A 13,926-nucleotide genomic window follows, 5' to 3' on the forward strand; every position below is an offset into this window, starting at 1 on the left:
CGTAGGTCGTTTCAATAAATTCGTCTTCTTTATTCAATTTGCAGTAGTCACAGCCGAACGTGACCTTAAATTGACTAATGAAACTTAGTAAGGATATCTATGTACCAATGTTACACTAAAACCTTTAGGTTACGTTTATGAGGTCATTTTGTTCTGTTAAAAATGTGTTTTTTGTAATGACGTCATAGCATTCGAAGTCCGCAATTATAGCGGTACATTTTAAATGTCCGGAAACATACTTGGTAGCTTTAATTCAAAAACTGCGTAGTTTGCAGATGACCGTCATTAGTGTGCTTCTAGTGCGAGTTTGTTAACGTTCTCGATGGCGTAAAAGTTAACTCAAATTTGTATAGAGTTGAAACATTTGCCGTTTGCCGCTAGGGGCGCTGTTCCAAGTGCATGCTACAAAATTGAGTTAACTTTTACGCTATCGAGAACGTTAAAAAACTCGCACTAAGCACTAGAGATGGTAAAAGATGTTTCCACATTATTATCATGAATTAGGATATCAATAATTTCGAATTTTAATTAGTAGTGATATATATATTACGTAATACACGATTTAAATATCAGAATACATCTACAAACATCTTTGCGATTATATATTTTGAGGACAGACCACACACACAAATCCATACAGAAGCGAATTTTGCTAGAAGTAGATGTTATTTTCTGTTTTCGAGAAATAGTTTCTATTTGATACGTGGGAAAAGAAGAACTCAGAAATGTAATATTTATAGTTTCTCTAACCTGAGATAACATTGTATACAATTAGAAATAATTGAATATTCAAGTTGTTCATTTGGCATGAGCGGATGCACAAAGCGTACACGTTAAAATACATTTTATATTGTTTATGTATGCACATGTCACCCGGATATTCGTGATAGCTGTCTCAATTATATCACAATTCTAATTGCTGGTTTAAAGACTTAAATTTGGTTTTGTGGACTCTCATTGTTATATATATATTAAAGTGAAATAGTACCTACTCATTCATCACGATATCTGAAACTGGTGGTAGGACCTCTTGTGAGTCCGCCCGGGCAGGTACCACCACTCCGCCTATTTCTGCCGTGAAGCAGTAATGCGTTTCGGTTTGAAGGGCGGGGCAGCCGTTGGCAACTATACTTGAGACCTTAGAACTGATATCTCAAGGTGGGTGGCGCATTTACGTCGTAGATGTCTATGGGCTCCAGTAACCACTTAACATCAGGTGGGCTGTGAGCTCGTCCACCCATCTAAGCAATAAAAAAAAAAATAAAAAAAACTATCCTTCCGACAGACTATAAATTTGACACGGGCTGTAAGAACGGATTTACGTGAATTCTATCCAGAATGGATATTTCATAAGCCATTGCATAATATTAACAGAAAACGTTGCCATGGTAACCGCTCCTACCAAACTTGCAGTTTATCGACTACAGACTCAGACAAGCAACTCTTTATTTCATGAAAATTCGGCGTTTTATTCTTTAGGGACAGCAAATTTAATGTTGAAAAAACCGCGGGACACTTATTTGAACTAATTTAAAAGCATCTTGTACCGTGCGGTTGTGGTTGTAAAACATTCATATGCGAAAATGAAATCGAATATTTGAAACAATACACATATTCAGTTTTTTTTTAATATTGATTGTATGCGTCTCCATGTCGTTTATCCCACTGAGTTGAAACTCGGTATGGTTTTTGGTAATTGAACGATGTTTTATTGCGTATATAGATGATAATCCAATAATTGACGTGACTTTAAAAAAATTGGTATTTCAATTAACATTTCCAATTATAACACAAAGTAAATCAAATTCACTATTACATAATTATATGCACTTAACAATCACCTCCAGGACGATTGTTCTTTGGGATATATGAATTGAATTGACTCTAGTAATTTTTTTTTCTATCACTGTCAAAATTCACACATTGATATGCATGTTCTTTTGATACAAAGTTCCTATTTAAAAAATAACTATTAGCGTTCAATACAAAGCCGGTATGAAACCGACTGCCTGTTACGAGATGTAGGCTTAATGTACAATATACATATGTATATATCGTGTTGTCGACGATATTATAGCTAAAATTATTACGAAGCGATAAAACAGACTATTTCCTTATCGGAATGCCTGCTTCGACCTACGGGTCTAATCGATCTAGCGATACAATCATACCAATTTGTCAGATATCTTCGTTTGTATATATATTACTTACATTTCGTTCGAACCGCTCTTAATTACCGAATGATCTACTGCAGATAGAATAGAGTTCCAAACCATAATAACAAAAAAATAAATTGACGTAACAATTGTTACTTATTTGGAGGTTGGCTCGAAGTAACCGGGTTTTGATATAAAGTATAATCTTATTAACTGACCTTTAGCCGAGTTCTCCAGGTTGATATTTTATGTTAAACTTTTTGATCACAATGAACCACACACACACACACAACGCCGTAATTTACTTGTACAGATATTGTTTCAAATATTAGCACGCGTTCATCAACGACGACTTCTTGTTGAAGACTGACAGCGGGCAAGCGTGACGCGGAAAACAAGGCGCAGTAAAACCTTATAGCGTTTCAAATGAAAATCAACCAAAAACAGACGGATATAAAGACCATAATGGTTAGTTCACGATTTAGTAGGTTGTCGGTTTTTAATGCATTTTCCAGTTTTTGTGCACGGTTTGTATGCGTTCGATTAACTTTTAATGACCCATGGGTTCGGTCGATATAGTCGAAAAAATAATTTTCTTCCGTGTTTATTATGATTAAAACCTTTTTAGGCTAATAAACAGTGATTTCTTACAATTAAGACCTGAGACAAATCAAATTAAGTTAGTAAGAGTATGGACAGAAAATTATTGCCAAATTTAATTCAAGGTTCACCACAAGTATCATCTATATACATATAAATAAAAATGGAAAATAAATAAAATTGGAGTGTCTGTTTGTAATATTGAATTAACCGCTTTTTACTACAAGCATATTATGAATATATATACGGCACATACACCAAAATAACATTTTTTACTATTTTTGTCTGTCGGTCTGTCTGTTTGTTATGGCTAATCTCTGGAACGGTTGAACCGATTTTAACGAGACTTTCACTAATAGGTAGCTGATGATATAAGGAGTAACTTAGGTTACTTTTTAGACTAGCTTCGCCCCACGGCGTCGCCCGCGGCACGAGCATAACCGCGGGTAACATTCCGGGACTCGGCTATCAAAATTAAAAATTAATGTTTCCGAAGCGAAGCGAGGGCGTTTCGCTAGTTTGATTATATTACTGAACTCTGAAAACGGCGGATATAGATGATAAAAGTATAATTTTCATTATCTATTCAAAATATTTCCAGTGGAATATGTAGCGGAACACTTAGAGATTTAAAGTCCTTCCCAAAATATCGCCACATACTTCATGTTTGAACATGTCGTACTTTCCACTACACAAAGTGGGAGATGGTTCAGCAAAAACAGTGATTTTCTCTTAGAATCACAATAACTGTGATTGCCACAGGAAAACTATGGGGAGTAATGGGTTATTGGTTGAAAAATAATTTAATTAGAAAGAGTACAAACTTATTTAATCTTTCCTATTATACAGCAAGAACACACAATTACAATTCCTATTATAAAGTGCTGCCACCTAGTGTCTATATATAGAGTTAAATTTGCTTTTCATATTTCGAATAGGGAGGAGGAATGCTTTGAAGGATTGTTCGAGATCATCCACCATGATCGCCATTTTACTTTCCGCTACCAGAGTCGAGTCATCCATACTATCTGAAAACAATGCGCTCATTCATAGTTCATTTCCAGAGATTTTTTTGCCACATACCATCCGACTGTCACATTCACTCATCCCACCACGGCACTTTATTCCTAAGCGCCATGACCTGTTATTCTTGAAACATGATTTGCAAAGAGTCCACTGGTAGCTTACCTGTGCTCCTGGCTTTGTTGATGTGCATAAAAGTGAATGATAGCTTGATAAACTGAATATTAACTTACCATTCACTTTCATGGTACAATAAAGTTAAATAAAAAGAGATGTTTAATTATTTTAACGGATAATTCTTGATATACTGCTCGTTAAGACACTGATGCAGAGCCGATAATATTTTATTGGAGTAATTTATTTTGATCGATTGATATTTCATTGGACTAAATCTGTTTGAATAAGGTTTTATTTGTAGAAAATGGGTATGTATCTTAAACTTGTCTGTATTGCACGCAAAACCCTTAATGCTTTTTTATTTTTATTGCTTAGATGGTTGGACTAGCTCACAGCCCACCTGGTGTTAAGTGGTTATTGCGCCACTGGTAAATGCGCCATCCACCTTGAGATATAAGTTGTAAGGTCTCAGTACAGTTACAACGGCTGCCCCACCCTTCAAGCCGAAACGCATTACTGCTTCACGGCAGAAATAGGCGCGGTGGTGGTACCTATCTGTGCGGACTCACATAAGGTCCTACCACCAGTAATTACGCAAATTATAATTTTGCGGGTTTGATTTTTATTACACGATGTTATTCCTTCACCGTAGAAGTCAATCGTGAACATTTGTTGAATACGTATTTCATTAGAAAAATTGGTACCCGCCTGGGATTTTAACACCGGTGCATCGCTCAACACGAATTCACCGGACGTCTTATCCACGACGACTTCAAAATGCTCTACGCGATTGAATGCTGTACTTAATTCCATCTAGTTAGGAGTTAACTGCACTTTTTGCTATAATATACAGCTCCAACTCTGAACTCTGCACCATTCACAAGAACCATATTTACCAATCGAGAATCTAGGAAAGAGAATGAACTCATAAGCAACTAATTGTGCAGGGGATTAAATCTGAATGAGATGACCCCCTAATCCTCTCCCTCGGTATATAGGTCAGTGTGACGTGTCTTATGACGTCACAACGCTTCCCAGGTGAATGATAACTGGGTCGATCCCGAGGGACGACCTAAACGTTATTTCATGATTTTTCGTCGTACGTCGTGTATTGAAAAAGTTGTGATTGAAACATTCCCGAGTGCTTGTTACGGGCGGAAAATTAATATTTTTACAGCCGGATTCTTGTAGTTCTTCTTTCCAAGTATGTGACTTTTGAGCAATTTTTGCTTACTGTGACATTATTGCCAAACTGTAGTTAAAGTAATGTTTGAATTAAATATTATGTTTTTTATTGTTTTTATTGCTTAGATGGGTGGACTAGCTGACAGCCTACCTGGTGTTAAGTGGTTACTGGAGCCCATACACATCTACAACGTAAATGCGCCACCCACTTTCTAAGGTCTCAGTATCGTTGCAACGGCTGCCCCACTCTTCAAACCGAAACGCATTACTACTTCACGGCAGAAATAGGCAGGGTGGTGGTTGGTACCTACCCGCGCGGACTCAAAAGAGGTCCTACCACTAAAGTCAAATTTGTAGCTGTGTATAACGCAAAGCTAAAACCTTTTTATTTACAATCTCCCCAAGATAAATGGCGTATTACTAAACAATAGAACGTGTTAAAACTGAATGATAAAAGGTGACGCGCTATTTGACCGATAACAGAGATTACAAAAGCGGCTTCATTATTTATGTAGTCGATATTTATAATTTTGCATATTTTTTTGCTAATAATGAAAAAAATACCTACTTATTTGTTTATATTTACGAGAATGGACGTACTTTTCATTGGTTAATATAAAGCACTTTCAAAGTATGATAGTGCTTTATATTTTGACTGACTCGGCGGTGCAGTAATTAGCACCCCTGACTATTGCACCGAGGGTCGTGGGTTCGATTTCCACATCGAGCAAACATTGTGTGATGAACAATTTGTTTGTCTAGGTGTTTATTAAGTATATATGTATATGTTGAAACGTATTTCAGTATGTTTGTCAGTCTCTAGTACCCATAGCACAGGGAATCGTATAAAAGAGCTGGATAACCGTGCGTGATTTATTATTATTACATGTCATCGCGGATCCTCCCGATCCACTAATGGTGCTTTTAGGTGTCTCAAGCACAGGTCATCGTTTTCGTCGAATCCGTCGCTTGCGACGAAGGGCTCGACGAGTAAATTAACCCTCAGACACAGCCCACTGAATTTCTTGTCGGATCTTCTCAGTGGGTCGCGTTTCCGATCCGGTGGTAGATTCTGCGAAGCACGGCTCTTACTAGGGTTCGTGTTAGCAACGTCGTCAGGTTTAGAGCCCCGTGAGCTCACCTACACGTCAAGGAGAAGCTGATATAGCCTCTTAAGGTTCAGCATAGCAATCAGCATAGGTAGAAGAAAAAAAAGAGAACTTTTTATCATCTCGACTACATTCAGCTATGCCAAAAGTTCCTTCATTTCTTGATTTTTTGTGTATACATCTTTCATCGTATCTTATAATCGGTTCCAGAATCCTTTACCAAATATTACGCCCCATCACTAAGAGGTCAATCAACTATACATATATTCAAGCTTCGCACCGAAACAAAATAATCGTTTTCATAACAGCTTTGAAGACCTTAACGTTTCAGCTAAGAACTAGAAACTGGTGGTAGGACATCATCTGAGGCCGCATGGCTAATTACCACCACCTAACGCATTACTGCGTCGCGGTAGAAATGGGCAAGGGCCCGGCTTGAAGGATGGTGTTGCCGTTGTACTTGTATATAATTGACTTAGTACCCTTATCTCAAGGTGGGTGGTGGCATTTACGTTGTTGATGTCTATAGGCTCCGATAACCACTTAACACCAGACAAGCCCTCTTAGCCATAAAAAGGGGAGTTTGATTTTGAAATAAACCGAGAAAAGGCTTAACATGTATCTCCTCATGATTACTGATAAGAATTATTTAATGTTTGAGTATTTAATGCATGTCAAATAGCTGTTCTCTATTACATTGTATTTTGTGTATATATTTATAAGCACTTGTCTCTTGTTGCTTTGTTTATGTTTGTTTCATTGTGCAATTTTGTACAATTGTTTTACTGTATGAGTTAGGCACGCCTTTTGTACATGTAGTTATGAAGCACAATTTCTTTCTATTTCCATTCCTTTTTTTTGCGATTTATTTCTGTATACAATATAAAATATTATCATCTTCAGCTTAAAGACGTTCTCAGCTGGATATAAGACACCCCTCGCCCCAAGGTTCACCATAGTGACCGGTCCTGCGCAGTCCGCATACAGGGGATTTCCGCGACCTGCAACTGGTCTCCACATATAGAAATCATAAACATGCCATATACACCATCAGTGGAAATAACTGCGTTATATTAGATTTGAAATGTCAGGTTAATTACCTGGGTGGAATCGGAGGTGGCGCTGCGATCGTAATTGTTTGTGGGTAGACTTGTTATTGACTCGTTCAATACTGACTTTTGTAACACAGGTTTTCCTAGCATAAAAGTCAGGGAATATTGTTATTGTATACCTCATAAAAAAGCCATGTATATTATTATACTAGTATTAAGAATTTTTGTACGTGTTTGTATTTTAAGAGGCTTGAATAAATATTATTACTATTAAAAAAAAAAAAATAGACAATGACGTATGGCAAGTGTCAGTGAATCTGTGGATGACGTGTGACATTTGAATAGTTAGTCTATGTCGGTGGGATGACTAGACAGCCATTTGAGAGAGAAGGTATTCTCTTTGGAAGCACCGTTGCGATCGCACGTATCTTTGAGATCACCTCGTTTCTAAGCTGCTCCAGCGGACCTCCTGTGAGTTCGCACCGGTAGATACCACCATCCTGCCTATTTCTGCCGTGAAGCAGTAATGCGTTTCGGTTTGAAGGATGGGGCAGCAGCTGTAACTATACCGAGACTTTAGAACTAATATCTCAGTCGGTGGCGGCATTTTCGTTGTAGATGTCTATGGGCTCCGGTAACCATTTAACACCAGGTGGACCGTGAGCTTGTCCACCAAACTAAGCAATAAAAACAGTACTGCTTTGCACGAATCATGACAAAACTTTATATCCGACCTAATATTGACCACACGCATGCTCTTGTTGAACATTCAAAAGCCGGATTAACCTATGCGCTGAATGGAGGACTTGGTCAATCCAATTACTGATATAGACGTAGCCAAGCTAGTGCCCAAGGTATCGTGCCTGTATTCGACGGAACTGCAATTTCCTTTGAGGAAGGCTTTCAATCTCTGCGGACTTCCTATAATATACTGTGGATTTATTGCAGAAACCATTTCACTGCGATGAGGAAAAATAAAAATATATTCTGTATTGCCCATTAAGCCGGTTTTGTTTACTGACAACGAATGCGGATCGAACTTATTACGGGGTCACACTTTTATCATATTACAGGGCATAAGCGACCCTGGGACAGGTCAAATTATATTGTGTGACAGCTTTCCCACCCTTTTACTTCGCGGCAGAAATAGATAAAACGTTACCACGCATCCGTGCAAGGATCCGTTTCTGTATGAGGAGCTTACGCAATTATTTACGTCCGATTTTCTTGGGTTCGTCCTCGATTTCATTCATGCTACTTATTATAAGAAAAATGAGTCCCTAGTCAGATAATTTTAAGTATGGCATAGTCACATCACATGACTCCAGTACATATACCAGTTTCGCTTGTATTATTGACATACGGCCGATATTCGTTCACATTGGCTAAAAAAGGAAAACAAAACGACTTCATTTAAAATGAAGAAAACTGTGGTACTAGATTATTTCTTTGCTTACCTATCTGCCATATCTTCGAGGGGTTATTCTGGCTTTACCCTGACTGGTGGGCGAGATCAAGGAGCTCTCCCTGAAAGGGTTTGTTAAAATCAGCCCTAGCCATAGTGATTCGCTGAACTAATACCGGATCGGAATCGCGACCTACTGAGAAAAACCGGCGAGAAACTCAGTGGGTTATTGTACTAGAAAATTCTGGTACATTGAGTTAAAGTCCGAAAACTGTCTAGGACATTAATGGCATTATGTTCATTTAACTACCCCAATAAAAAATTACTCTTCAATGCCATTAACTGTGTACTTTACCCTAGAATTTTCCGTTTTAAATTCTTATTCACAAGGAGACTTCCACATTATTCTTTGTTAGCTCCAGTTTGTGAAAAACAAAAATGAAAAGAGCAGAACTAGGTCGTGTTTACCTGGTACGAAACGAAAAGAAAATAACACAAGATGGGCTTCGCAAAGGCTCTGGTATATTTAAAAGTTTGCTCTCTGCACGCCGCGATATGAGGTCGCCCGAAATGAGGTCTTTGCAGTGTATGGTTATCTTTGTATCACACTGGTATAACATCGAACAACAATATCTACGACTGTAGTGTTTTTTTACAAAAAGAGCAGTCTTTTCTCTGGTTTTCGCGAGACTTAGACATAATTAAAACTGCTTTTACGATTTAATCTCGCGATTTTCTTATTGTTATTAATTTATTTCTAACGATTTCAATTCTTTTACAATGTCCATCGAATCTTTCGGAAGATTCGTCTTCTTGGGCCTCGCTTACCGAATCCGAAACGGCAACATTGGAGGGGACCAACTATTTCAGGTTCAGATTCAAGCCAGGATTCGGTTGATATCTACAACAGGTTTATGCGGAGATAGCCTGATAGCCTAGAGTGACTATTTCTGACAGGGAAGATCCAGGGAAAGATACCTCGCGGGCGCAGTCCGACAAGGTGGTTCGATCAAATCCGCACCACACTAGAGATCCAATTTCCTTCATGCGGCCAATGATCGGAGGCGCTGGAGGGACATTGCAAGAAGTAGAATCCTGTCAAAATATGATGGTCACGATCCTCATCAGTGAGGAAACGACGCGAAGAGGAGAAAAGCGCTCTAGCACCTCGTCGCCTGCTTCTGCATGATGCTATCATAGAAGTCGAACATCGTCTGCAGCGCCTACTGGCTGCAGAGCATTAGGCTCTCTATCGACATCCGCCAACGTCAAGTCGATACCTATTTGTGCGGCGAAGGTGTAATGCCGCCCCCTTTATGCCTATACTCTGTCGTGTCCAAGTCGCATCCACAATGAAGGCACTCTACCGTCTGCACAGCTCCGTTACAAGTTACTTCCCTAACCAACCATTCACGGTTAGCACCTGTACCACCCGGAAGGTGAGGCGTCCCCGGTTGCAATTCCACCAGTCCCGAGGAACGGTTTTCCAGCTGTCTGGACCACGCCTCTAGTACTGAAGAATTGAGGCATATTGTTTCTAACGTTTCGTAGTTTTTGACGCATGTTTTAATTGTCCTTCAAGGACTACAATAAAAGTTACAAATTGAATTTTTTTTGTGCGCATTAATATACGATCTTCCGACCTAAAACATCATTTGTTCGCAATTCATAAAATTAATGTACCCTATGAACGTTTACCATGATCTGTGACAAGAAAACAGCTGAACCTTTAGCTAAGTACAGTTTATTCCTGGGTTTCGCCGACTTGATGATAACAACCTTTATGATTTAATTTCATGTTCATATTTTTTTTTATTGCTTAGATGGGTGGACGAACTCACAGCCCACCTGGTGTTAAGTGGTTACTGGAGCCCATAGACATCTACAACGTAAATGCGCCACCCATCTTGAAATACAAGTTCTAAGGTCTCAAGTATAGTTACAACGGCTGCCCCACCCTTCAAACCGAAACGCATTACTGCTTCACGGCAGAAATAGGCAGGGTGGTGGTACCCACCCGCGCGGACTCACAAGAGGTCTTACCACCAGTGATTACGCAAATTATAATTTAGCGGATTTCATTTTTATTACACGATGTTATTCCTTCACCGTGGAAGTCAATCGTGAACATTTGGAGAGTACGTATTTCATTAGAAAAATTGGTACACGCCTGCGGGATTCGAACACCGGTGCATCGCTTCAACACGAATGCACCGGACGTCTTATCCGTTAGGCCACGACGACTACGACATTATTTCGGACGATTCCAATTTTGTGTTAACAGACATGTTAATTCTATAAAATTTACATATTTACGTTTCTACGCACACAGTATCTCAGAGAGAGAGAAAGAGGGATAGATAGATTTTTATGCCAAAGAAAATTCTTTATGAACTCAATGTCTCAATACTATTTCAGCCACTTCTATTATGTTTCCCATATATTGTTCTGTTTATCACGCTAAATTAAAAGAAATAAGGTTTGATTTTTCAAGATGTATGTTAAGTTTTTAAATGAATGAATTCAACTGTTTCAAGGTCGTCATGTACCTAGGAAAACAATGAATGAATTGGTAATATCTACTACAGACAATATTATTAAGCCTAAGCAAAATCGAAAAAAATTATGTGCCAGTCGACTCTCTTCCTCAGCCTTAATATACCATACCTACGAAGTCGAGTTATAAATTATTCCACAACCTACTTTTAATTTTCTTTAGTGTTGCTCAACTTTATTATAAAAAAAAATACGTGATATTAAACTTGTTCATTTCAGAAATTCACAATTCACGAAATGGACGATGTCTTGTATAAATTCAAAGTTTTCGATTAAAATTGGGAGATTTTTCTTCTTTTCCACACTGAACGCAATAAATACAACATTGTAGCCATTCGTAGCTACACAAGAAAAGGAGCCTAATTTTTTATTAGTTACAAGAAAAAAAAATTTTTACAAGGAATGTGTGCCTTTATTGGAATTTAGATTTTCTTTTTAGTATTTAATATTTTACTATCTGCTGTTTCAGTTAAAAAGATTTCGGCAATTGATGAAATACATCAAAACTATTAAAATGGAATTAATTTAATCCTCCCTCGACGACCCCGACGTAAAGCTGACATTGGCCTTTAGTTCAGCCAATACAATCGATACAAGCAGTGTAGTACAAATTATATGAATAAAACAAATAATACTTACATTATATGACAGAAAAGTTGAAGGAGACACCACTAGCACTACAAAAGTAAAGCTCAAGTAAGAATATGAATTATAAAACACACAAAAATAGTAGGAAAAATGTACAATTTGTCGCGCGATCAGCGGCCGCCCATTTTGTTTTCTGACAACCTATTCCTAAATTAATCTAGAGGCAGGCAACACCATAGATTTATACACTTAATATATTGGCAACACTGATTTGAAAATTCGTGCATAGAAAAAAAAACTTCCAGTTGATATTTTCTATACGTAAGAATTCTTATTCATATTTATTTTCCAAACTATGCAGATTTTGTATTTAAAAATGGGTGAAAAAACGAAAAATGATATTATAATTCAACTTTAGTTCCATCTTCTGACAAAACTCCATATTTCAACAAGCAATTAGGTTTTATCGCTAGAAATGCTTCATTCTAATTTTGTTAGATGGCGTTACTTTAAGTTAAATCTATAGATTGGGGTTCATTTATTTAAATGAACGTTATTTGTGTTGTCATTAGACAAGTAATTTTGATTAACAATTTTTCTTTTATTATTTATCCTAGTTACAAATTTTATCTTTTTCTGAGTTCATGTTGCGTTAAAGCTAATAAAGTAAATTTTACGTTTTTCAAAGCCCAGATACAGAACAAGTTACAATTTATATCAGTAGGTGGCACTGACATATATTCCTTACAAAATCAAAACGAGGTATGTGGCAACACTAATATGTGAAAAATGAAATTAAGATTTACTAATGGTTATGTTACTGTATGAATAGAGTTTTGTAATATCGTAACGTCTACTACAATAGGCGTCATATTGAGCATAGGCCAGCTTCGTGCCTATAAACGACATGGCGAAAATGCATACGAGAAGTAATGCACACACAGTTGGACACAACACTGCTCCGAGCTTGCTTGTACGACTCTGCTGCAATGACCCCGCTTCCGAATCCGTAACGCTATGATGATCGGAATTTTTCGTCATCTCTGGAAAATGAAAAAAAAAAGGTTGAAAACGGCTTAAAGTAGGTTTCTTTTGATATTCATAAATCACACTACAATAGTTAGGTTTCAATGTTCGATTGAGTATCTATAACTTAATTTATACAACGAAAAATATTCTATTTCATTATAATAAAATAATAATTCATTTTTACGACAACTTCTTATCGGCTAACATTGGAAGCCTTTTATAATAAAATGAATTGTGATATATCTATTAAATTGATACCAGCTGTGTTATATTATGAAAATAATATTCTTTGTGCAATCGCCTATATGAAAGGTTCATGACCTTCACGATACCAAGACGATGCTTAATCAAAGAAAAATGTTTTATTTTGTCATTGAATTTTTAAGTTGCCGCAATTTCGAGTATTTATTTACTGAATTTTTATATAGCGTCTTAAAAGTGAAGTTTTTTTTTTAAATTATGAGTTTTGTAAACAAGTTTTTCAAACACTATCATCGAATAGCCCGTGTCATTTCAGTCAACAATATAATTTGCTGTGTTTTCAATCTTTCGTAAGAGTATTGATTCTATTGCTGCGTGAAGCATTCTCTGCATGCAAGTCGCCTGATGTAAGTTTTCGCCGGTTCAATCATTGTATAAGCCTTCCTATAAAGATATTCTAAAATCTTGTTCGAAGAAAGACTAGTGGACACATTTCTCAGAAATAACAGCGAGGGGAATCCCATTCAAAATTCTAAAGAATCTGAAACCGATCAATTCTATTGCTATATAGAGATTTACTTGGAACTGCTTCAATTTAGATTCAATTAATATTCAGGAGAAACGGATATATGTGAACAAGGTCATTTCAGGATCATAAAGGGATAAATTATAGAAACACAACTTAGAAAAGCTAAAATATACTACATTTCTTGAAGTGTTTGTAAGTCTAAAGTTTGGACAGGCGCATACTGTACCCGCTTGCATTTTGCAGTATATTCGAAATTGTTCCTAAAAACAGCAGCTTTTAAATCAATCAGTCTCATTACCAAACCAATGCACTTCACAAATAAAATAAATTATTAACATCTAATCATAGACAAGGGAGCAAGAATTAGAAATAAAAA

General features: G+C 37.1%; 1 protein-coding gene across 9 annotated transcripts in view; it reads right to left on the reverse strand.

The window, feature by feature from the left end:
• Positions 1-13,926, reverse strand: part of LOC101738783 (protein GDAP2 homolog) — a 111,729-nt gene that overhangs the window by 97,408 nt on the left and 395 nt on the right. For 5 of the 9 annotated variants that reach the window (XM_062670001.1, XM_062670002.1, XM_062670000.1 and 2 more), the window contains exon 2: positions 11,843-12,834. The gene's annotated coding sequence lies outside the window, so the exon portion shown is untranslated. Of the gene's footprint in view, positions 1-2,374; positions 2,536-11,842; positions 12,835-13,776; positions 13,907-13,926 lie in introns of those variants that run through there. The other 4 variants (XM_062670003.1, XM_062669999.1, XM_038013071.2 and 1 more) reach the window with 4 other exon arrangements.

This window comes from Bombyx mori, chromosome 9, assembly GCF_030269925.1.
Source record: "Bombyx mori chromosome 9, ASM3026992v2".
In the NCBI taxonomy this organism is placed as follows: domain Eukaryota; kingdom Metazoa; phylum Arthropoda; class Insecta; order Lepidoptera; family Bombycidae; genus Bombyx; species Bombyx mori.